At 31.2% G+C, this 24,341-nt stretch overlaps 1 protein-coding gene and 1 pseudogene across 1 annotated transcript in view; one reads left to right on the top strand and one right to left on the bottom strand.

The window, feature by feature from the left end:
• LOC125833843 (cytochrome P450 71A1-like) overlaps window positions 1-11,721 on the top strand; it is a 28,892-nt pseudogene extending 17,171 nt beyond the window's left edge.
• LOC125834031 (uncharacterized) overlaps window positions 1-24,341 on the bottom strand; it is a 509,901-nt gene that overhangs the window by 197,068 nt on the left and 288,492 nt on the right. The gene's annotated exons all lie outside the window — the stretch shown is intronic.

Genomic DNA, 24,341 nt, shown 5'->3' with positions numbered 1-24,341 from the left:
ACTTATTTTCTCTACAACTAGTATAACATTTTATGACAATAGATAGATAGATCATTTTCTTAAATTTGCTACCTTTGTCCTTAAAAGAACAAAGAAGTTTATTTATTTTCTCTACAACTAACTAGAACAACATTTCATGACAATAGATAGATAGATCATTTTCTTAAATTTGCTACCTTTCTCCTTAAAAGAACAAAGAAGTTTACTTATGTTCTCTACAACTAGCTAGAACAACATTTCATGACAATAGATAGATAGATCACTTTCTTAAATTTGCTACCTTTCTCCTTAAAAGAAAAAAGAAGTTTACTTATTTTCTCTACAACTACCTTGAACATGACAATAGATAGATAGTTCACTTTCTTAAATTTGCTACCTTTCTCCTTAAAAGAACAAAGAAGTTTATTTATTTTATCTACAACTAGCTAGAACAACATTTCATGACAATAGGTAGATATATATCACTTTCTTAAATTTGCTACCTTTGTCCTTAAAAGAACAAAGAAGTTTACTTATTTTCTCTATAACTAGCTTGAACAACATTTCATGACAATAGATAGATAGATAGATCACTTTCTTAAATTTGCTACCTTTCTCCTAAAAAGAAAAAAGAAGTTTACTTATTTTCTCTACAACTAGCTTGAACAGCATTTCATGACAATAAATAGATAGATCACTTTCTTAAAGAACAAAGAGGTTTACTTAAATTTGCTACCTTTCTCCTTAAAAGAACAAAGAGGTTTACTTATTTTCTCTACAACTAGCTTGAACAACATTTCATGACAATAGATAGACAGATTACTTTCTTAAATTTGCTACCTTTCTCCTTAAAAGAAAAAAAGAAGTTTACTTATTTTCTCTACAACTAGCTTGAACAACATTTCATGACAATAGATAGATAGATCACTTTCTTAAATTTGCTACCTTTCTCCTTAAAAGAACATAAAAGTTTACTTATTTTCTCTACAAGTAGCTTGAACAACATTTCATGACTATAGATAGATAGATAGATCACTTTCTTAAATTTGCTACCTTTCTCCTTAAAAGAAAAAATAAATTTACTTATTTTCTCTACAACTAGCTTGAACAACATTTCATGCATGACAATAAATAGATAGATCACTTTCTTAAATTTGCTACCTTTCTCCTTAAAAGAACAAAGAAGTTTACTTATTTTCTCTACAACTAGCTAGAACAACATTTCATGACAATAGATAGATAGATCACTTTATTAAATTTGCCACCTTTCTCCTTAAAATAACAAAGAAGTTAACTTATTTTCTCTACAACTAGCTTGAACAACATTTCATGACAATAGATAGATAGATCACTTTCTTAAATTTGCTACCTTTCTCCTTAAAATAACAAAGAAGTTAACTTATTTTTCTCTACAGCTAGCTTGAACAACATTTCATGACAATAGATAGATAGATCACTTTCTTAAATTTGCGACCTTTGTCCTCAAAAGAAAGAAACGGCCTAAAATGCCTCTCAACTATTTCAGTTGATATAAAATTATCTTCCATCCCCCCCCCCCCCCCTCCCTCCCAAATACACTTAACGTCAATCTTTTGGCTAAAAAATATTCTTATTTCTAACAATCACAGTTATAAGGCGGATGGAGGATAAATTTATACCAAATCTCATATATACCCCTACTGTTATACAAATGGCTCACATATATCATTTTCTCTAACGGAAGTGAATAAATTAATTTTAATTTAATCTTTTAATTACTACTTTTTTTGAAAAAAAATAATAATCCGTATGGGGTATATTTGATTCTCCTCCCACACATTTTTTTTACTTTTTTGTTTCAATTATTAATTTAAATTTATTATTTTGATGGTCAAATTTATTTGTGTTTCACTAATTTTCTTGTAAAATTTATTATAGATGCCTCATTTTTATTTTATTTTTTACAAATACAAAAACTAAATTACAATATAGCCGCAAAAAAAATTAGTTTAAATTTTTTCTTTACACTAAAGAATGATTTTGAAAAAAATAAATAAGAAACTCGAATAATGATAATCAAAGAAGTAAAAAATAATTTTTGTATGAAAAGATTAAAATATACCTTGAACTTTGTTAGAAGGATCATATATATACCCCTACATGATTTTTTCTAAAATTTAAAGTAAAAAATAATTTTAAACTATTTTTTTCACTTCCGTTAGATGAAGGGTATATGTGAGCTCCTTTTGTAACGGTAAGGGTATATGTAATCATTTGTATAAAGATAAGGGTATATATGAACCACTTTTATAACGAGGGGTATAATTAGTTTTAAATGGAAAAGTTGAGGGGTATATCAAACCTTTTTCTCATTTAACAATACCTATTTATATCATTTCTTAGTCACTTTGACTAAACAGGGTAAATTTGAAAGAAAATAATTATTGTAATATATTATTGATCATGTGGCACACCACTTATTTTGAACAACAATCAAAAGTTAAAACTTATCGCTCAATATGGACCGAGTGTATTAAATTCTAGCAAGTTGCACTAGTATTGTTCAAAACCGAACCGAAACCAATAATCCGAATTGATAATTTGGTTATTAGGTCAATGGTTCGGGTAAATGGTTTAACGGTTCGAGTCTCGGTTTACTATAAACTTCTTATCGGCTTATCGGTTGGGGTCTCAGTTTGGCCATATTTCTAATCGGGTGTCCCATAACCCGATAAGAAGTTCAATTAATTACATTTATATCATTTATGGTCTTAGGCACTTTTAGCCTTTAGGGTTTACACTTCAATCTTCAGACTCTTTACAATGACTTTATAGTTGACACTCAAATTTCATAATAATATTCCAAAGTTGTGGCATCACTGACTGATTCACTGTCACTTCTCCCACGCCAGTGAGTTATATTGAATATCATTCTCTAAGTGTCTAAATTGAGGTTCAAATGGTTGGTTTCCTTACTTTAAGTCTTTGTTTTTATCTTCCCATTACAACGAGTGAGTCAGTGAGATATGCTTGCAATTTGCAATACTACAATCTGTAATGAATTTTTTTTATTAGTAATGGTCTCATGATCATTAATGATTTTCGTTAGTAGTGTTGTAATGTTTTATCCTTATAGTTCATATCAAAATTGGCTTGGTTGTAATGAGGAATCCTTTTGAGTTTACCAGTTTGGGCAATATTGACATCTCTGTCCAGGTTAATATGAAGTTTTATTAAGTGTTTTTTATGTAGGAATGGACTAAGAGGGAAAACTTCATCAATGACTACTGGCTATTGCGTACTATTAATTAGTGATTAGTCCATTAGTAATTATCAATGAAAATTATTTGAACTGTTAACCGAGATATTTATTCCCAAGATGCTTGATTCATTAGAGTATATTCGTATTGAGGAAAGCCAAACTTTGATTTCTCGTCTCTTTCCCTCACTCAGGAAAACCAATTTTGCTTAAAGACCATTTACCTAGATTTACTCTTCACACTATAAGCAGAATGGTTATGAGTGACAAATATTATAGTGATCAGTCAAACTCAGATACTTCAATAGCAACACTTGAAAGACTGCAATGGATGTTGGATGAGTGGTTTGTTCTAGGTGGGGTAATTAATCTTGGAGATTGGATACCTTTGTTTAGTTGGAATGACTTGCAAGGATACGTAAGGCGAATGAAGGCATTAAGGAAGAATTTCACTCAATTTTACAAATATGTAATTGACGATCACAACACAACTAAGATGCAAACAACATGGGATTTTGTTCCAAAGGACATGGTTGATGTTCATGTTACTTAAGTGAATATATATGTCTTGAATTAATTCATGTTCAATAGTCATATTTAGGTTTAAATGGCACAAGTGTTCGTATATGCATATTCTTTGCCTTGGCCAATTCAAGTGGTTGAATGATAGCTTCATTTATTTTATTTTAGTTTCTTTCACTAGTTTATTATTTGTTTCATATTACGTTCCTTTGACTAATTTGTTTCCCTTTTGTTTTTTTGGTATCATGTGAATTCGCATGGAGTCCAGTTGAACTCAAATCCTTTCTCCTCCGCGTTATTGAATGGGCCACTTAGGCCCGAAGCCTCTTCCGAGTCACCCTCTTCATTATCGAGTTCAAAAAATAAAAAAATGGCAGGCGAACATGTGAATTTCAAATTGAAACCAATATTCAGGGTGGAAAATTAAATTACAGGCCTCCAAGAAGCCCAAAAGTGGGTTGTATACATTGATATTCAGGTTGAGTGCAACAAATAAGAATTAAAACAAGTTGCACAGGTTGAAGTGGGTTGTATACACTTAGTATACAGTGGGCTGATATTCAGGTTGAGTGCAGCAAATACAAAGGATTAAAACAGGTTGCAGGGGCTATATACACTTAGTATACAGAAAGTGGGCCAATATACAACCTATATACAACAATATGCATTCAGTGTATATAGGAACTTTCAGGAACAAAAATGGACCAGAGCCCAATTGTTTTAAGACAGCAGGTCCAAGCAGCCAAATGGCCCCAAAGGACCCCCCCCCCCCCCCCCCCCCGCCCCCACAAAAAAAAAGAAAGGGAAAACTACATAAATGAACCATAAAATTCAAAATAATTACAAACTCATACCCAAATTCAAAGTAATTACAGCCCATACCTTCCATTTATTAAGGCTGATAATTTTCGTTTAACTGATATTAAATCAGTATCATATATACTGTATTGGTATCATTAAGGTTTCTTGTTCAGAAATTATTTATTAGTCATTGATATTATAAGAGTATATGTATATTGTTGTGGTATCATTAAGGTTTCTTGTACATAAATTACTCATTAGTCAATGATACTATACGAGTATATATATATTATGGTATCATTAAGGTTTCTCGTTCAGAATTATAGTATCATTGACTGATGAGTAATTTTTGGCTTAATGATACTACAACATGAGAGGCCCCTATACTTGACTTCGTTTGTCAGTGGAACCCTTCTACTCATCACTTTACCAAATGAACCCTTAAACTCGATAAAACGCTATTTTCTAAACCCCTCTGATCATTAATCGAGCTTATGTGGCATTAAAATGACTGAGTTGAACAAATGTGTGACCACACGCGTTTTTAAAGCGAATGCAATATTTTTATTTAAAAATTAACAATTTTCTAAGACAAAATAATAATAATAATAATAATAATAATAATAAATAAATAAAAAATCTCAACGCCTTTCTTCTTCAGCCCACCCCACCCACACCCCTTCTCTCTTCTTCTTCAGCCTCACCCCACCCTTTTCTCCTCTTCTTTTGCCCCAACCCCACCCTTTTCTCCTCTTCTTCAGCCCCAACCCCACCCTTTTTCTCTTCTTCTTTAGCCCCATACCCCCCTCCCCTACCCCTTTTCTATTCTTCTTCTTTGACGTACACCCCATCGCCATAATCATCAAATATAAAATTAAAAAAAAGCTTTTGCAAGAAAACATATCATTCACTATTTTCATAAATTTAAGATCTATTGCTTGAATTTACTCATAAATATACTTTTCCTAGCTTGAAGTTTTTTTTTATCTTTTTAATCAAATTAAAATAAATAGAATCTAAAGCATGTGCAAGAGCTAATTACAATCTATCATATTTTATGATTGAGAAAACTTTTGAGTGTGAACTGTGAAGAAAGATGAAAATGACGATTTTTTTTTAATTTTTGGGGTGAGGCGTAGAGGGTGGGAGGGAATGAAGAAGATGAAGTAGGAAGGGGGAAAGAGAGAGAGAAAATTGCACTTTTTATTTTTTAATATTATTTAGTTTTAAAATTTAATTTCTGATGTGTCATTGAAAAAAATAAAATAATAATAATAATGACGTGTTATTAAAAAATGACATGGTATTTCATGTGTAAAATGAGTGTATTACACGCACACATATCAAATGAGAAAAGGGTTTAAAATATTATGTTTGAATGAATATAAGGGTCTATTTGGTAAAGTCACAAGTACAAGGATCCAACTTACAAATAGAGTCAAGTACAAGGATCTCTCAGGTCATTCCCTCTTTTGTATGTTTGATCATGAATTTTATTTTTATATTTTTTTGAAGTTGAAATTCGAATAGTATGTGGTCATAAAATTTGGAAAATTTTATTTTCATTTTTAAAAAATAATAATCAGAATTTCAAAAATAATATTAATTCTGTTTTCACCTTTTCCACTCCAAAAGAAGACTAATAATTGGAGCAGATCTTCTAAGATAATTCTTATGACATTTCCTTAACAGGTCATACGAACTCGATCAAACTTTATAAATTATTTTGAATATTTGCACTTTATTCTAAATCACATACAGTACATATCCTATTTTACTTGGTTAAAATTCTTACATTAACGTTAATGAATACTTCCATAATTGAATGACGATAAGAAGCTCTTCAGCACAAAATATCTGTCCAAAATGGAATTAAAAATATATAGGTCTGACCTACCCATTTAAATTTTTCAATTTGCCATGTCCTGTCTCACTCCACCTTGTTGAAATGTTCCTCTGCCCCATTGTCATATTGTACTAAATATCCTATGTATGGTCCAAATCATATTACAATTGGACATCAACTTCGAAAGCTAATTGTGTGGAGAGAACACGACAGTAGTCTATAATTTATGTTCCTTAATATTTGTCAAAGGGATATGACAAATCATAACAATTCACGTAGGATCCGTTTGAAAAGTTACCATGGTAAATTAAATTTGGTGTTTGTCCTGTTTTGTTAGCCATGTCATTATCTGGTCAGCATGTAATTGAGTGACCAATTAGTCATGTAGTATTTGTTCACAATTGTGCTAATTAATTAAGGGAAAAAGGATAAATTTACCCCCGAATTTTAATTAATGGTACGTCTATGTCCTCCGTTATACTTTGTGTCCATCTCAGTCCCTGCCGTCCAATTATCGATACACACATGCCCCTCTCACTAACGACCCCCTCATTCTGTACACGTATGTAAATACCCACCCGATTCCCTTTAAAATATCATAAGTCAATTAAAAGACTCAAAAGGTACAAACCAATTCAAATTTAGACAAACTACTTTTATTACACTACATATCTTATAGTAAAACAGAACTAAATTAATATGCATCATAACCAAATCAACCCAAAATTTAAACATAAATAAGAACCAAAATGCTAGAATTTTGAATTTTGTAAACGAAACATTTACTGATCAAGTGCATTTGGTCCACTGCAATAATTCAGAATATGATTCCACACCCACTGAACCAAAAATATCCTTCTCACTCCATTTAGGGATGGCAATGGAGCAGGGCGGATGGGGAGCGGAGCGGGGCGGGTAGGGCTTTATACGGGTGTGGGACGTTGTGAGGAGGGTTGAAACTTCTTTTAAGGAATGTAAGGTGGGTGCGGGTTGTGGAAATTGCAACTCTCTCTCAATATATACTCGCCACTTTCTTTTGCTTCAAGTTTTTGGTGGAGTTCACTTTACAAAACTTAACATTGTTTTATATTTTCATTGATATCAATCATTTATTTAGTTCTCAATGAAATGTTCTACAAGATTTCAACTACTGAATTTCACTTAATTAGTTTCTAATATTGAGAAAAATATGTATAAGTTAGTCCATGCTTCTCTCTTTAGCTACTTTGTTATTGCTTTTTTTCAAAATATTTTGACACTCTACACTATAATATTCTAGAAACACTTTTGCTACACTATAATGAAGCCTTATAATTTTCTTGAAATTGTATTATTTTGTGTTGACAAAAAAAATAATTAGAAACCAAATGAAACATAAGTTTGACCCATAGATTCACTAACCCCTTCTATTAAACAAGAAAAAATATTTATATCCCCAACTACATGATTGAGGCAGTGATCTCTCTATATATGTATATGTTAGTAGGAAATAGTATAACAGTTACGCGTTTATTTTTTTACCAAAAAAATAAAACTCAATTAAGAAAGAAAAAAAACTATGCGGGGTGGAGCGGAGCGGAGCGGGGCGGATTGAAAACACAATTTTTTGCTATGTGGGGCGGGTTAGTATGTTTGCGGGTCTATGCGGGTTTGCCCCACAACCGCCCCGCCTCATTGTCATCCCTAACCCCATTCATATTATACGTAGCACCATCTTCTTCATTCAACATTTGCCCTGTATACGACCCACCGCCGCCGGTATCGTAAATCCCTTCACAAAGATCGGCAATCTCTATCGGAAAACTCGGGTCCTGACCCGCATACCAAGCATTAACTAATGGGTTCGTTGATACCTCTGCAATTTCATGAGCAATCACGCTTATCATTCCGTCAACACCCACGTCGTTGATCGGGGATTCATAGCTTTGAAACCCGACTTGTAACTGGGTACGGAAAACAGGTATGCGCAAGTACCCGGACAGAGTTTAGTGGAGTTACCCACCCAAGCGTACGATAAAGTGTAACAAACAAATGACTATTATCATCTACAATCTTAGCTAGCTTGTCTTCTTGAAAATGGTTTCTGGCAAATTAGTAGCTTCTCATCACTGCTTTCTACCTCTATAACTCTCGCGTCCCATTTCGACGAAGTGTTCTACCTTTTGGGTCTTTTAATTGACTTAGGATATTTGTTAGGGAATCAAGTGGGTATTGGGTTTATGGGGCAGGTTATTAGTTTATGGGTTAAAAACAATGGTCAAATGAGTAGTTGCTTAGGATTTAGACACGTGTACAGAATGAGGGGGCAGTTAATGAGAGGGGTATGTGTGTACCGATAATTGGACGGCAGGGACTAAGATGGACGCAAAGTATAACGGAGGGCATAAACGTACCATTTATCAAAGTTTGGGGGTAAATTTGTCCTTTTTCCCATTAATTAATGATATTGAGGTCAATTTTTTTATTAGTTTCTTGTGGCTTTTATAAATTGTTCTTTTATATACTTAAATTAAACAATTGCCAATATATTGGTGAGCTATAAATTGAAGTGAATGCAAAAAACTAAAAAAATAAAAAATAAAGGAGAGGCGCCGGTCACCTTTTGCCTGTATGGCGCATGGACCTTGCGCCTTCTTCTTTAAAGAATTTACTTTCACGAAAAAACTAAAAAGACATCAGCTTGCGCCTTGTAAGGCGCATAGGGAGCTGCACCTTGCTACCCTAATTTACATGATAGGGGCGTTTACCCTACCGTTTAAATGTTGCCCTTTTGGTTACAAAATTATTTTTGTTGCCCTTTTGAAAATTTTGGTCAATTTTTTTTCCCTTTAGGCTCTGGACTCGTGAATTGCTGATAATTACATGGTGTAATTACAAGTTAATTACTTTTTAATTTCTTCTTTTTATCTCTATTTTTTCGTTTTAATGTATTTTTTGATTTTTTTTTATTTCAAAATTCTTTTTGATTTTTATTATTCTAATATTTTCTATTTTTTTTTTTATATTATTTATATTTCATTTCCTTCTTATTCTCCACCTTTACTTTATGTGATTCCATGCAATTTCTCGTAATATCTAAAAAAAATCATTAGTATAATTTTGTTAGTATTTTAATTTTTAATTAAAGTAGAATTCATTATTGAATAAAGTTATGGACTTACGTTTTCCTTTTCTTGTAAATCATATTTATGTATGTTATGTTGAAATTTGACATAGGAGTATATTATGTTAAATTTTTTGTCTTTGAATTTAAAACTTATGATATATTTTCAATTTCGTTTGGTTTAGGAATATTGACTCGATATTTTACATTGAAAGCTATTTTTTAAAAATTAGACTTGATAGATCTTCTTTTTGTCAAATGTTTTATAATTGGGATAAGGGTCTGAAAAATACCCCAACTTTGGTCGGATTTACTGTTGTGATTCTAAACTTTCATGATGACCTATTACCTCCCTACACTATTTAATACCGTATTTTAAATATATATATTTGCCCATGTGGACATAAAAAATAACGCAAAATTATAAATAATAATGTATCCACATGGGCACATATATACCTTTAAAATACACTATTAAATAGTTCAGGGGGTAAAAAATACGGTATTAAATAGTCTAAGGAGGTAATAGGTCCTTATTAAAGTTTAGTATCGCAACAACAAATCCGACCAAAGTTGAGGTATTTTTCAGAACTTAATCCCTTAAAAATTTTATGACATTATATTTATAATATTAATTTTTTTTTATCAAACATGCATTTCATGATGTTCATAGAGATTCTGTATTTTTAGTTTTTATGATTATTTTAATAAAAAAATATACTAAATTAAAAAATATAAATCATTTTTTTATAATATTAGTTAAGAACATATGTTTACTAATTAATATATTTTTAAAAGACAATATATATCTTAAATATTCAATTTAATATCCTTTATAAAGACTCTTATTTGTCTAATATAAATTTCTAATTTTAAATAATTAATTTTTAAAAAATCAATATAACCTTATGATTACACTTGTTCAATCAAACAACACATGTGTAATTACAGTGTAATTCACTGCGACAAATAAACATGTCTATGTAATTACTAGGCTAATAATTACTACTCTAGTATTTACATTAATTCCAATTAGCAGATGACTTTCCAAACATGCCCTTAATATGAACAAGAGAGGATATTATTTAGTAAAAGATAAGTTAGAAAAAATAATTATTTTGAATTTTTAGGAATCGTTTGGTGTTAGGGATAAAAATAAATAGTCGTGAGATAAGAACATAGTGTGGTTGGATAAGTTATTTCAGAATAACTAATCCTGGGATAATTTGTTCCCAACCAAACAACCCCTAATTTAGTCTAAATCACAGACAAACATTATCAATGTAGAATATTTTCTTAATCTTGTAGATTGGATACCTTGGCTTAGTTGGTTTGACTTGCAAGGATACGTAAAGCGAATGAAGGCCTTAGGGAAGAATTTCACAGAATTTTACAAATATGTACTTGACGATCACAACACAATAAAGATGCAAAAAGCAGGGGATTTTGTTCCCAAGGATATGGTTGATGCTCTGTTGCACCTTGCTGATGACCCTAATCTTGAAGTTCAGCTTACTTCTGATCGCATGATGGGACTAATGCATGTAAGTTCAGTTATTTCCGATACAAGTAGAATATTTTCTTAATTTGTTGTTGATACTTGGTAATTTTGCTATATATCAATGTTAGGATTTGATAGCTGGTGGAACAGATACTTCAGCAGCAACAATAGAATGGGCATTTCAAGAACTTTTGACGCAACCAAACATCATGGACAAGGCACACCAAGAACTTGACAGAGCCATTGGGAAAGAACGATGGGTAGAAGAAGAGGACTTCTCTAAGCTACCTTATATAGATGCCATAATTAAAGAGACATTTAGACTTCACCCTTTATGTGCATTGCTTGCTCCTCATTACTCCATTGAGGATTGTAATGTTGCTGGTTATGACATACCAAAAGGGACAACTGTTTTTGTAAACGCGTGGTCTTTAGGAAGAAATCCGAAGTATTGGGATAGGGCAGAAGCGTTCATTCCAGAAAGATTCATAGAAAATAACATAGATATAAAAGGGCAAAATTTCGCATTGTTGCCATTTAGTTCTGGAAGGAGAAGGTGCCCGGGGTATAGCCTTGGTATGAAGGTTGTTCGAACAACAATGGCTAATTTGTTGCATGGGTTCAATTGGAAATTAACAGGAGATACGAAGCCAGAAGATATAAGCATGGAGGAGATTTATGGAATGACTGTACACCCAAAAAAGCCAATATCTTTGATCATGCTTTTCTAGACATGCACTGCGTTGTCGAATCATTCATGACTATTAGTGACATGCTAAAGTTGCAACATTGATTGAAACTTCAGAAAACAGTAAAAGGTTGAAGGTTATTCCAATGATAAGTTATTTTAACTTGTTGGAGTCTCACACAATGAAGAAGTAGGGAACCATTCTTTCACTAACCCATTGATCGCTTAACACATATGGTATATGAAACATGTGTTACAATGTTTTAACCTTATACTGCGCATGTGTCTCATTCTTTTGATTATTCAACACCGTATAGATCATGGCTTAAACACCTCTAGATGTTTAATCCAAGTTTTATTTCTTTAATGATCCTCAATATCATCTTCTTAGATAGACTCTTGTTTGGCTTATAAATAAGTCATAACATGATAGTGAAAATCATCTTTTCACATTCTCCGACGTAAGAGGCGATTGCTCGCACTCGTGCTGTGACTTGTTTGACACTCTTTATTTTTAAAATTATCATCACATGCATATGAGATATGGATATAAATTCAAAATAGTCAGATATTGATGAGAATTTTGATTCTAGTGAGAAAGACAAAAGAGAATGAATTCTGCCGTTAAAATTTTCCATTTGAAGGATTTGAAATTTGTTAACAACCTCTGTCTGCTTTAATGGATGAGTACCGTCAATATCTTATTTGATATTTATTTTCAAGATAGATAAATAGTAATATATTATGTCATTTTCTTGATCACGATTTTCACATTCAAATTAATACAACATGTACATGATACATTCTAATTGATACTCTTTGCTACATGCATCAGATACACATTATTAGTATGATATGTTTCATAAAAATCAGTACCCATTCGTATATACTGATACATTTATACAAAAAAAAGTACATCGCATGACCACACGATAATGTACAGATAAAAAACAAATACGTTACGTGCAATAACATTTACTATTAATGTATCGTGACTTATATATCCATATCAAAAACACAAATCTAAAAAACATTTAGCCATGATACTTTTATAAAAATAAAAAAAAAACAGGTAGCATTACAACAAGTCAACAACTAATAAATCACTAAAAATTTTAGAAGTGACAATGTATCATGACTTATGTATCAAAAATTTTAAAAAAATCTAATACACGTCACAAAACAACTAATTCCATACCTTTTATTATCATATATCTTTACCCTGAAATTGAAGTTATGCTCTATTTTTTATTTCGCCATTACAAAGACGAGCGTTGTTTTATCCTTATACAATTGCCTCTCCTTCACCTCTGTATTGTTTGAATCAGTTATGTAATTTGTTACTTCTAATTCCGATATATAATACAAATCACCTATTTTTTATTCAACCACAACAAGATCTTGTGCAACCTTTTCTGAACCTTCGACACAAACAATTTCACCGGGTGTAGCATCAAAGCAATTTATCGCTCCAATCATCATGTTCGTTGTATCAATACATAGTGGATATATTGCAAATTAAGGCTCATTTTTTTTATCTCTTAGTACAATTTTACTCCCATGTCATTCCTAATTATCATTGGAAATCATTTACCTTCTACGATGTATCAAATTTTCAGATTTTTCCTCAAATCATCGAACTCTAATTTAGCAGTAATAGCGGATTTGAGATTCACATAATAAATCATTTCTCCAACAATTATTCAATCACTTTTGTATCGTTCATAACTCACCTCGCTTTACCATATTCTTGAATGTCTCAACAAAATAGATATATTCATCATATATCAGCTAATGATTTCAACGATTTTAATTTTGTTACGATTTGTGAGAGATTAGAGAGCAGAAAATTTGAAATTTGAAATGTTTGAAGTTGTTACAATTTGGAAGAGATTGACATCAACTTGATTTTACGTGATCTATGGATTTGATATTTAATTTTACATTTTATTTCTTTTTTAATCTCAACAGACAAGTTATTTGATGGATCAACTGCTATGTATCCGAATGACACAAATTTGAAGAATTTTATGTAAATTCAAAAAGGATAGGGATAAGATGTAATTTGCTTCATACACGATAGGATTCCTTGAATTTTTTTCTTATTTTTTATTTTTCCCACATATTGCTCAAGCCCCCACAGACCTGTGGGTTTATTCGGGCCGGACTAAAAAGTTTTTTTCTTAAACGAGCTCTAAAAATCTTAGCTTACCCTGGTTAAATCACAGATAAGACTAGTCTGACGCAATGAACCTAGCACATATTAACGGCTCTATATATAAGGAAATCATACAATATTTTAAATATATTTATTAATTTGAAATCAATTTATTATTGAAAACCAAGTCTTTAAATAAGTGATTTTGATCAGGATTCCTCTTATACGACATGGTTAATTTTGATTTGAAGACTAACAAGTAAGCTTCCCCAGCCAAAACTACAATAAAATGTCCTAGTTAACAAGTGTAATACGGTATAAACCAATATACAAAACTCTTAGATTATATATTTACAAAAAATATTTAAAAGCTTGACATACAAGTGTAATACGGTGTAAATCAATTAACAAGCTTATTAATCTTAACAAAATCAAATAATTAACTTAATTATAAACTAATTAACTCAAAAAATTAAACTATTTATTAAATATTAAACAGGATTATAAACTAATTAACTCATGAAAAATTGTAATGGATGTTTGATGAGTGGTTTCTTCTTAATGGGGTGATTAATCTTGGGGATTGGATACCTTGGGCTTAATTGGTTGGACTTGCAAGGATATGTAAAACGAATGAAGGCTTTAGGAAATAATATGACAGAATTTTATAAATATGTACTTGAAGATCACAAGGCAAAGAGGCAAACAGAGGAAGATTACATTCCAAAGGATATGGTTGATGACTCCGGGGGCGGAGCCACATAGGCTCCAGGGTGTCCAATCGGACACGCTTCATCGGAAAATTATATTATATATACACGTAAAGTTTTGACTTTCTATTGGTATATATAGAATTTGGACACCTTGAAACAAAGTAATGCGTGGTGGAATTGGCAAGAGCCATCGCAAACCTACTCTTTGTCCTAGTTCGATTCTCCGCTGTCATGATTGGCTTCAGGGACCCAAGTTCGAATCTAACCTCCACTAGCTATTTTTTTTCCAATTAAAATTGAATTATTTCCTTAAATTTTAATACATTTTCCTCGTGGAATAAGATTTCCTTAAATTTGATACTTTTTCCTTGCGAATTTTTTCAATTAAAATTGAATTATTTCCTTAAATTTTAATACCTTTTCCTTATGGAATAAGGTTTTCTTTCTCAATAAATAGGAGACTCATTTACCCAATTACATTATCTATGTACGTGATCTTATAAAAGATTCTCTGATTTAGGTGGACTTGGTGAACTTTCAAGAAAATTGGTAGAGACAAAGAAAAACTTAACTTATCCACTTATATTTCGCTTAGTGAAATTTGCTTTGTTTTTGTCAGCTGCTATTGCAACCGTTGAAAGAGCTTTCTCAACAATGAAGTATATTAAAAATGACTTGTGAAATCAAATGGATGATGAGTTTTTAGACGGTTGTATAGTGCCTTATGTAAAAAATAAAGTATTTCGTACTATTTCTAACGAGTCTATTATAAAAACATTTCAGGATATGAAACCTCGTCAAGTACAATTATAATAATATATTTAAATTATGTTTTCAATAGTAGTTTATTTTGTCTTTATGTTAGTTTTGAATTATACACTTGTAATTCTATCAAAAATATTCTTATATTTAATTAAATATTGCTTAACGTGATTATTTGTTTTGGTAATTTAAATCATCGTTTTTTAAATAAAATTACTATTCAAAGTTTGGACACCCTTCATGAATTTTCTGGCTACACTCATAACCCTAATCTTGAAATTAAGCTTACTGTAGATAAACTTCAAAATCAAATCGAACGAACCAATTAGCATCCATGACGGCCATCAAATCTTATGATTAAAACGTGATTTAAGCTATGCAATGTTTTGACTAGAAAACAACGTAGAGAGGGGATGATAAAGTCCATTAACATGACTTTGTAAGAGTGTACAAATTGAATACCTTTTTTTATAAAATATTGAGATTAATAACATCTTCCTCCTAACCTTATCGTCCTTATTATTTATAGATGAATCCAAAATAGTACTTGTTAAAGTTCAAAAAAACTACTATTACTACTTGCCAATGTGCTTATTATATTAATTAGAGGACTTGGAAACAATAATCAAAACTGCCAACTTTGGACTTACACAAGTGTCTTTGATCAAGATTCCAATTAGTGAAAAGATATTGCTCGGATGGTAAGCACCCTTCACTTCCAACTCGAAGGTTGTGAGTTCGAGTCACCAAGGGAGCAAAAGGGGTGGGACCTAGGGAGGGTAAAAAAAATAAAAATAGTGAAAAGATATTTGATCAGTTTTTTGTGTGCCTAAGAAATTGTTATACAAACTGATTTTTTTCACAAGCTTCTAGGTAGAGATGGGGTACTAATTGTGTAAAACAATTGATGTTCCTCACTTAATTCTGCTATGATAAATTACATAAATACTAAGCAAATAAGCCAAAAAAAAAAAAAATCATTATCTAGAACAATTTTTTGATATTTTCCCCTATAAATAAGGTAACTAGTTATATTTCTTCCTTAATTTAAGTAGACTAAATATTTAATAAAATCAATCCCTACAAATTCTTCATTTCTACCTTTTAATTCCAAAAATATCCTAATATATTATATATATTTTTCATATAATTTTAAGTATGAATTATGCTTATATACGTTAATCATACAATATTTTAAATATATTTATTATTTTGAAAAACAATTTATATTGAAAATCAAGTGTTTAAATAAATGGCTTTGATCAGGACCCTTCTAATATATGACATGGTTAATTTTGGTTTGAAGACTAACAAGCCAAAACTAGTACAATAAAATGTCCTAGTTTACAAGTGTAATATACGAGACAAGAGGGGGAGAAAATATCATAAGAATAACTATTATTACTTATTTTTTTGGATGATTTCATAAAAGTAAAATTACCTAATTTATATTATAAAAATACAGCTCAAAACTTATACTATAAATTTTTAGCTCAAAACACAATCTCACGTACATATTTTACATCCGGTATAAAATAATATACAAAACTCTTATATTATATTTTTACAAAAATATTAAAAAGCTTGACATACAATATTATACAACCAATATATAATATTATACAAAATTAGAAGAGACATTTATATATTCATATATAATAATATATAATATTACATAAAAAATTGAATTCGTCTTCTCCCTTGAAATCAAGAACCAGATTCATCCAAAACACTTCAAAAACTACATCAAATCACTCAAAATTTCAGACTAGGCCCCTTTATACGTAATCATTTTTTTTGCAATAATGGCCAGTCAAAATTGAGCTTATTTGTTGAAATTCAATTTTCAAATTTTAAAGCTCTACAATAATGACTGCGTATGAAGCTATTGTACAAATTGAAAACTTTCAGAGTCTTAAATTTTTAAGATATTTAGAAATTGATATAGATTAAAAATCTTCCATTTTTCTTTTCAAATGGCATAATTTACGCTAATCGTTCTACTAGGATTGACTTTCATCGTTCACCAAAAATATAGATATCTCAAACCAAGACTCTATATCAATTTGTTGAAAAATGAGGAATAACAACAAAAATAATGGTGATAAAATAAAAATAATAATGACATCAAGAAATATGTGAAAATCGTTTTAAATAAGAAAAAGAATCATGGGACAAAAACAATAATTAATATCATTATAGTAAACAAATTTACATTGTGTAGGCCTAGATAAAATATTACAAAAATTAATTCACACTCAAAATAAATAATACTCTTTTATTTCCACATTATTAAAGTACCACTTACCCTGTATATATATTTTTCACAAGTTATCTTATATAGGTATGGTATAACTCATTCTACTCTCTAATATTTTTGTCTCTATAGAGATAAAATAAAATGTGTATATTTTCACCTTATACTCTCTATGTCCTTAATTACTTGTCCACTTTTGAATTGACATACCTATTAAGAAAGCAATTATTGACATAGTAAGTTTACCATTTTACCCCTATTAATTATGAAGTGGATGAATTAAAAATTTAAGATTTTCAAGAAATTCTACCTTTTTCAAAGTAATTAATTGAGTGTATAATAGGTAAAATTATTTTGTCTTTTCTTGATTTGTCAAAATGGACAAGTAATTAGGAACAACTATAGAAGGAAAAATGGACAAGTAATTAGGGACATATGGAGTATTAATTAACCTATACTGAATTTCAATAACGATATGCCAAAAATCATAATGCAAACAGAAAAGGAAGACTTTCTTCCTTAACACATGGGTTATAGGTTGTCCCCACAAAACAAAATTAGGATGTACTTATATTGGAACTTCGATTAAAATCGGACCGACACATTGCAAGTTCTTAGAGATGACGCTCCAAATAATTTTTTTTATTATTTTCAAGACTTTAAATTAATATTTCTAACTAATGATGAAAAAGTCTTATCACTACATCACAACCTGCCACCTGATGTACTTGTCCAAATCTAGTATACAAGAAGTGTAAATGACGTTTTTTTATGTAATAAAATAAAATAAGCCTAAATCCTAAACCTTAAATGCAAGGATACATAAAACGAATGAAGGCGTTAGGAAAGAGTATGATAGAATTTTATAAATATGTACTTGAAGATCACAAGGCAAGGAGGCAAACATAGGAGAATTATATTCCAAAGGATATGGTTGATATTTGGTGTTGGGTGACAAAGAAGAGAAGAAGAAGAATTGAAGGTGATATAGTGATGGTGAAAGAACAAAATCAATAGTGAAGGTGGTCGGATATGATTTTTCCAATGAAATGAGAATTGAAATGGGTGGTATTTAGTGATGAAGAAGATATAATTATTAAAGAATTAAAATAATTAATTAGGGATTAATTAGAGTAAAATATAATTAACAAAAGAAAAGTTAATTAATAAAGAAAAGAAAACAAAAAGTTATAATTTATGACATGGTACAAATGTAACGCTGATGTGGCAGCGATTGTAATACACCACATAATGTGAGAGTGGTATTACACGTCTCAGGGTGGTAATAAATTCACTTTTGAGTATTAAAGGTGTGCAATAGGTCACTGTAATAGTTTAAGCGTGTAACTAACTTTTCGAGACAAGTTCGGGGGGGAATCCCTTCTTTTTATACATATTTTTGTAACGTACGTTCTTATGTTGAAGGGACGAGTTACTATCTATTTTATATCTTCTAGTATTTATTTATCTATTTGTAAATTCTAACTTAAATTGTGGTTATAATAGTTAAGTTGTGATATGATAAAATTATTGAGATTAAGCTGGTCAAATTTTGTGGAGCATGACCCAACCTGATTTTTAGCTCATTTGAGCCTAAATAGACGGATCATGACTCAATCCGATTTCTATTTCAACCCAGCCCGATTATTTGATAATTAAATCCCAAAGATTTGATATTCATCTCCGCCCGTATGTATGTACATAATATGATAAATTGCATAACAGATAGGTCAATTTAACTGATCATATTATGAATTTCTATGCTTTTATGTGAAATCCTTTTTAAACTCAATTCAGTCGTCAATAGAAAATTAGTAACTCCTATGAATTTTCAATTTCACTAAGTGGGGCGGTTCAAAATCGAACTGAAATCGATAATTTGAATTGAAAAAAAAGTTACTGTTTCATTAATAATGGGTTATTGGTTTAGTATTTTCGATAATAGTTTTGATTTTTTTTATTATCAGGTTATTGGTTCTAAGTTTGAGATTTTTTCTTAACAGGTTAACCGATAACCCGATAGTTAATTAATAAAGAATTTTTTTTAGAAACAGCAAACATAAATTATATTTATGTCAAGATGTATATAAAGTCTTTGACTTAGATTTTAGTTTCATACTTTTATTTCTGGTTGTCTCAAACTCTCGGTTATTCTACAATGTGTCAGTATTTATTTTTGAGCAAGATGCAATCTGTCAGCTCATGATGGTTCATTTAGTATGTCACCTTGTTTCTAAGTGTTGAGTGATTATTTTGTGTCAAATCTTATCAGTTAAACCAATAAGTCAATATCTTAATGGTTTTATAATGAGTTAGCATGTCTAGAAATCAAAAACCAATAACTTGAATCTATAAACTTCAACACCAAACTGAACCAACCAATAAGCATCCATGCCGGCCACCAAATCTTATGATTAAAACGTGATTTGTGAGAGTGTACAAATAGAGTACTTTTTTAAAAAAAATATTGAGATTAACAACTTGCTCCTAACCTTATCGTCCTTATTATTAGTTATAGATGAATCAAAGTAGTACTTGTTGAAGTTCGAAACAACTACTACTACTACGTTCCAATGTGCCTATTAATTAGAGGTCTTGGAAACAAAAATCTAAACACCCAACTTTTGACTTACACAAGTGGGCTATCTAAGTCCGTCCACATTTTTATCATTTTATGCCTAATCTTTTTATTAGACGTTTGTCTTTTACGGTATTTAGGCCTGATCTTTTTATGAGACGTGTGACTTATGCGATACTCATACCTTATCTTCTTATTAGACATGTGATTTTTGCAGTACTTATGCCTAATCTTCATATTAGATATGTGATTTTTGTGGTACTCTTGTTCAATCTTCTTATTAGACGGGTGACCTCAATCGTAAATTTATCATTTTTCTTTATTAAGAATCATTGGTTCGCAGACAAACTTATAATAACAGGATTATAATGCAAGAATTGTCATACCAAAATTAATAATTCTGAAATATTATTATCTCATATATTATAAGAGACGTACAAAATATTACTCTCCACGATAACGACTTCACCAAGAGAACTACTCAATATTTCAGTATAACATATGAATTATTATTTTTTCTTTGCCTTAAGTTAACCTAGCTGCATCCATCGTTATGGTAGTTTTAGCCAAAAAAGATATTAGGTCAAGTTTCTAGTGTGCCTAAGAGAAATATTAACATTGTCTATATATCTAATACTAAACTAAATATAAATATTAGGGAAAAGGGTTCGAAATATATCCGAACTTTGACTGAATTGCTGTAATAATCCAAAACTTTAGGTAGGACCTACTACCCCCTACACTATTTAATAGTGTATTTTAAAGATATATAAGTTCTCACGTGAACATCATAAATATTGCATCATTATATATAGTAACTTGTCCACATGGGCACTAATATATCTTTAAAATACACTATTAAAGAGTGCAGGGGGTCATAGGTCCTGCCCAAAGTTTGGGATTGTTACAGCAATTTCGGTCAAAGTTCAGATATATTTCAGACATTTTTCTATAAATATTATATACTATTGTCTTATAAATATTTCTTATAGCCACGCAAAGTGCGGACAATTTCACTAATTAATCTAAAATGTGAATCAAATTAAAACACAATCCACCCTATAATTGATGTTGTTATTGAAAAATAACAAAATTACAAGATTATAATTGAAAATAAAATGAAGAAATAAAATCTCTTCGCTGAGGCGCAGATATCTCGCTCTCTTTAAGGAGATTCAAGCTCACTGCAATAAATATTTTTCACCGGTCTAGCAGTAGTCCTTCTTGACTTGTCCCCTCCAGGATACAATAACCTAATCACAAAATATAACACAACAACTCTGGACAAGAGTTGAGTCCAAAGCTCCACAAAAAAGAAAACCTCCCTTCAACTAACAAGAACTCTCTTTTGACAAACTTTATGCACTCTATTGTTTTCTTGTATATCTAAACCAAATGAAGACCACCACCATTTATAGTTGAGAAAGTCTTCCTAGCAATGAATAGGAAGATAATGAGGTTGTAAATAGTGAAGATAAATTGTAACATCTCGCTAATTGAAGGAACTAGAAAGGACTAGAATTAGAAAGAGTCATTTTTCGAAAGAATGAAAAATCTGGAAAATTGGTTAAGTTATTTTAAGTTTGAGTTTTTGGTCAACTTCAAACGAACATAACTCGTAGCTCAGGATGAGTTAGGTGTGTTTCCAGATACCGTAGGAAAGATCTTTGAATTATCTTTCCAACGTTGTGGAGTTTGCTAAATTCCAAGTTCGTATGAGTGAGATATGCCTATTCGAAGTTGGGCTATTTGGATAAGGAAAGTCCAATTCGAATTTTAGAAGGGCATTATGGTCTTTTCCATACTCTATTATTTTAATTTCATTTTTGGTAATTAAGATGGGGTCTAAACTGATAGGATTCAGCTTACGCTTTTCAAAAAAAGAGTTAGGCTTTTGGGAGAAGAGAAAAGAAAAGGAAAAAGAGGATAAGAAGCAAGGATTCGTCGATTTCTTGGAGATTTTCATGTGGATTTCACCAAGGGTTAATCCCTACGAGGTATGTGAGTCTTTCATAGTGTTGGGTTCGTTCACCCACGCGCCAATCATGTTTATTTCAGCGAAATTCGTTCTAGAAAGTTGAAAGTTGATGAATCTTGAATGGTGTTCTTGAAATTGGCCTTCATTCTTGAGTTAGGTTGAGATTGAGGAGTTCCTTGAGGTTATAATGTTGTTTCCTTGAGTTTTTTGAGTTAGATTCTTGTGTATACATACTGGGTATCTAAATCTAAAGAGAATTTGAAAAAAAGAACCGAGTTTAGGTGAATTCGAGTCAGAAAACAAAGAAGGAACAAGTCGGGAAAATCTGGGTACCAGGTCCGCGAGTTCCTCAGGATTGACAAAATTTTCTCCGCGTCGCGGAGTGGTGACAGACCGTTCTGCCTCAAAATTTATTTCGCAACTAAATAATTAAATACATCTCTGCGTCGCGGACTTACTTCAAGACAGTGATTTCCTGATCTTTTCTCATGTTTAGCTATCTAAAACCACTCCTAAACATCATGAGATCTTTCATATCACAAATCACAATCCTTGAATCCATAATTCAATTCAAATAACGTTAAGAGTCAAGTCAAGAGAGGTTAAGAGTTAGGTCAAGAGAAGTTAAGAGCCAAGTCAAGAGAAGTTCATAGATCCTTCCAAAAATCTTTTACAAATATTTTAACTTTGTTTTAAGACTTGTGTTTTGAATTGAGTAAAGAGTAAAATTTGAAGTTCATTTCTTCAAAAGTGTATATCGGGACTATGTATTCTCAAAGACTAAAATATTTTCACATTTAAAGTAGAAAGGAAACCTTGATTTCCAAAAGAGCCTCTGAGCTAGTTTTCAGTTAAAGAGTAAATGCTTTCATGATTAAGCAAGAGAGAAAACTTTGATTTCCAAGAGGAGCTTATGAGCTAAGTTTTGAGCAATTTTCTCAAACAACAGAAAGAAGTATGTTTCTAAACATAAGAGCTAGTATCATATTTTGGGAGTAGTATTGAGCACCGATATGGGGGAGAGTTCAAACAACTCCCATCCCCCATAAACCATGTTGCCACTATGGGTAGAAAAGGGTCATACTTTTTAGATGATTCCTTAGTGCTTTTTAGTATAGACTATTGGATCCACTTAGTAGTCAGGTTCTATACCTCGGCAAGGTATAACACGGCCCTCGCAGCATGAGGCAAAGTGTTATATCATCACAATAGCTCTTAAGTAATGGTTGTCGTTTAGAGAAACTCCTATAAAAAATATTTTTGTATTTTTATATACATTTCAGAATTTATATTGTATCTTTATATACACACAAATTCTTATGGTATTTCGAAATACACAAAGTTGATATCCATGATTTAAAAGCTTTTCTTTATATTAGATTTATGTTATTGCTTTATATTGAAATGAGTTCAGTTCAGTTCAGTTGAGTTAAGTTAAGACCAGGTTTGTTATTTCAGTTCCTTTCAAGCTTATGCCTTGCTTAGTATTCCCCTCGCATACTCGTACATTCAATGTACCGATCCCATTTGGCTGGTATCTTTTTATGATGCAGATACAGGTAACCAGGATCAACATCTAGCACATCGTTGATTCTAGTTGAGCTCCAGAGTTGTTGGTGAGCCTCATTGCTTCCGAAACATCTATTTTATTGCTTTCAGTATTTTAGTTCATTAGGATGTCTTGGATCATATCCCGACATCCATCTCAGTTTTAGAGGCTTCATAGATAGACAGTCAGTTAGTCATTTGTCTTCACCTTGTCATTGGCTTATGTTCAGATTTGAGTTGCCACTTTGGCTAAGTTAAATATTTATTTCTAATACATTATGAGTTTAGTTTGAGACAGTTGATTTATCTTGCATTTGAGTTATGTTATTGATGCTTAAAGTCTTTCACTGAGTAAGTAAGCCAGGCCAAGGGTTCGCTTTGGGCCAACAATGGTTCTCGAGTGCCAGTTCCGCCCAAGATGTAGGCTCGGGGAGTGACAAACTTGGTATCAGAGCATAAAGTTCAAGAGTCCTAGGGAGTCTATGAAGCCGTGTCTATAGAGTCTTAGTTATCGGTGTAAAGTGCGCCACATCTGTAATTAGGAGGCTGCAACATTTAGAAACTATCTCACTTCTTTGGTACTCATTTTGTGCGATAAAGTTCATCTTTATACAATTTATTTCTAACTCGTGCTTGCACGTAACTGATTGGGAGCTGGGCTTTGTTTGA

Source organism: Solanum verrucosum, unplaced genomic scaffold (genome assembly GCF_900185275.1).
Source record: "Solanum verrucosum unplaced genomic scaffold, falcon-dt-bn FXZP01000108.1, whole genome shotgun sequence".
Lineage (NCBI taxonomy): Eukaryota > Viridiplantae > Streptophyta > Magnoliopsida > Solanales > Solanaceae > Solanum > Solanum verrucosum.
Note: the sequence above shows the minus strand (reverse complement) of the source record. Positions and strands in the feature narration are given on the sequence as shown.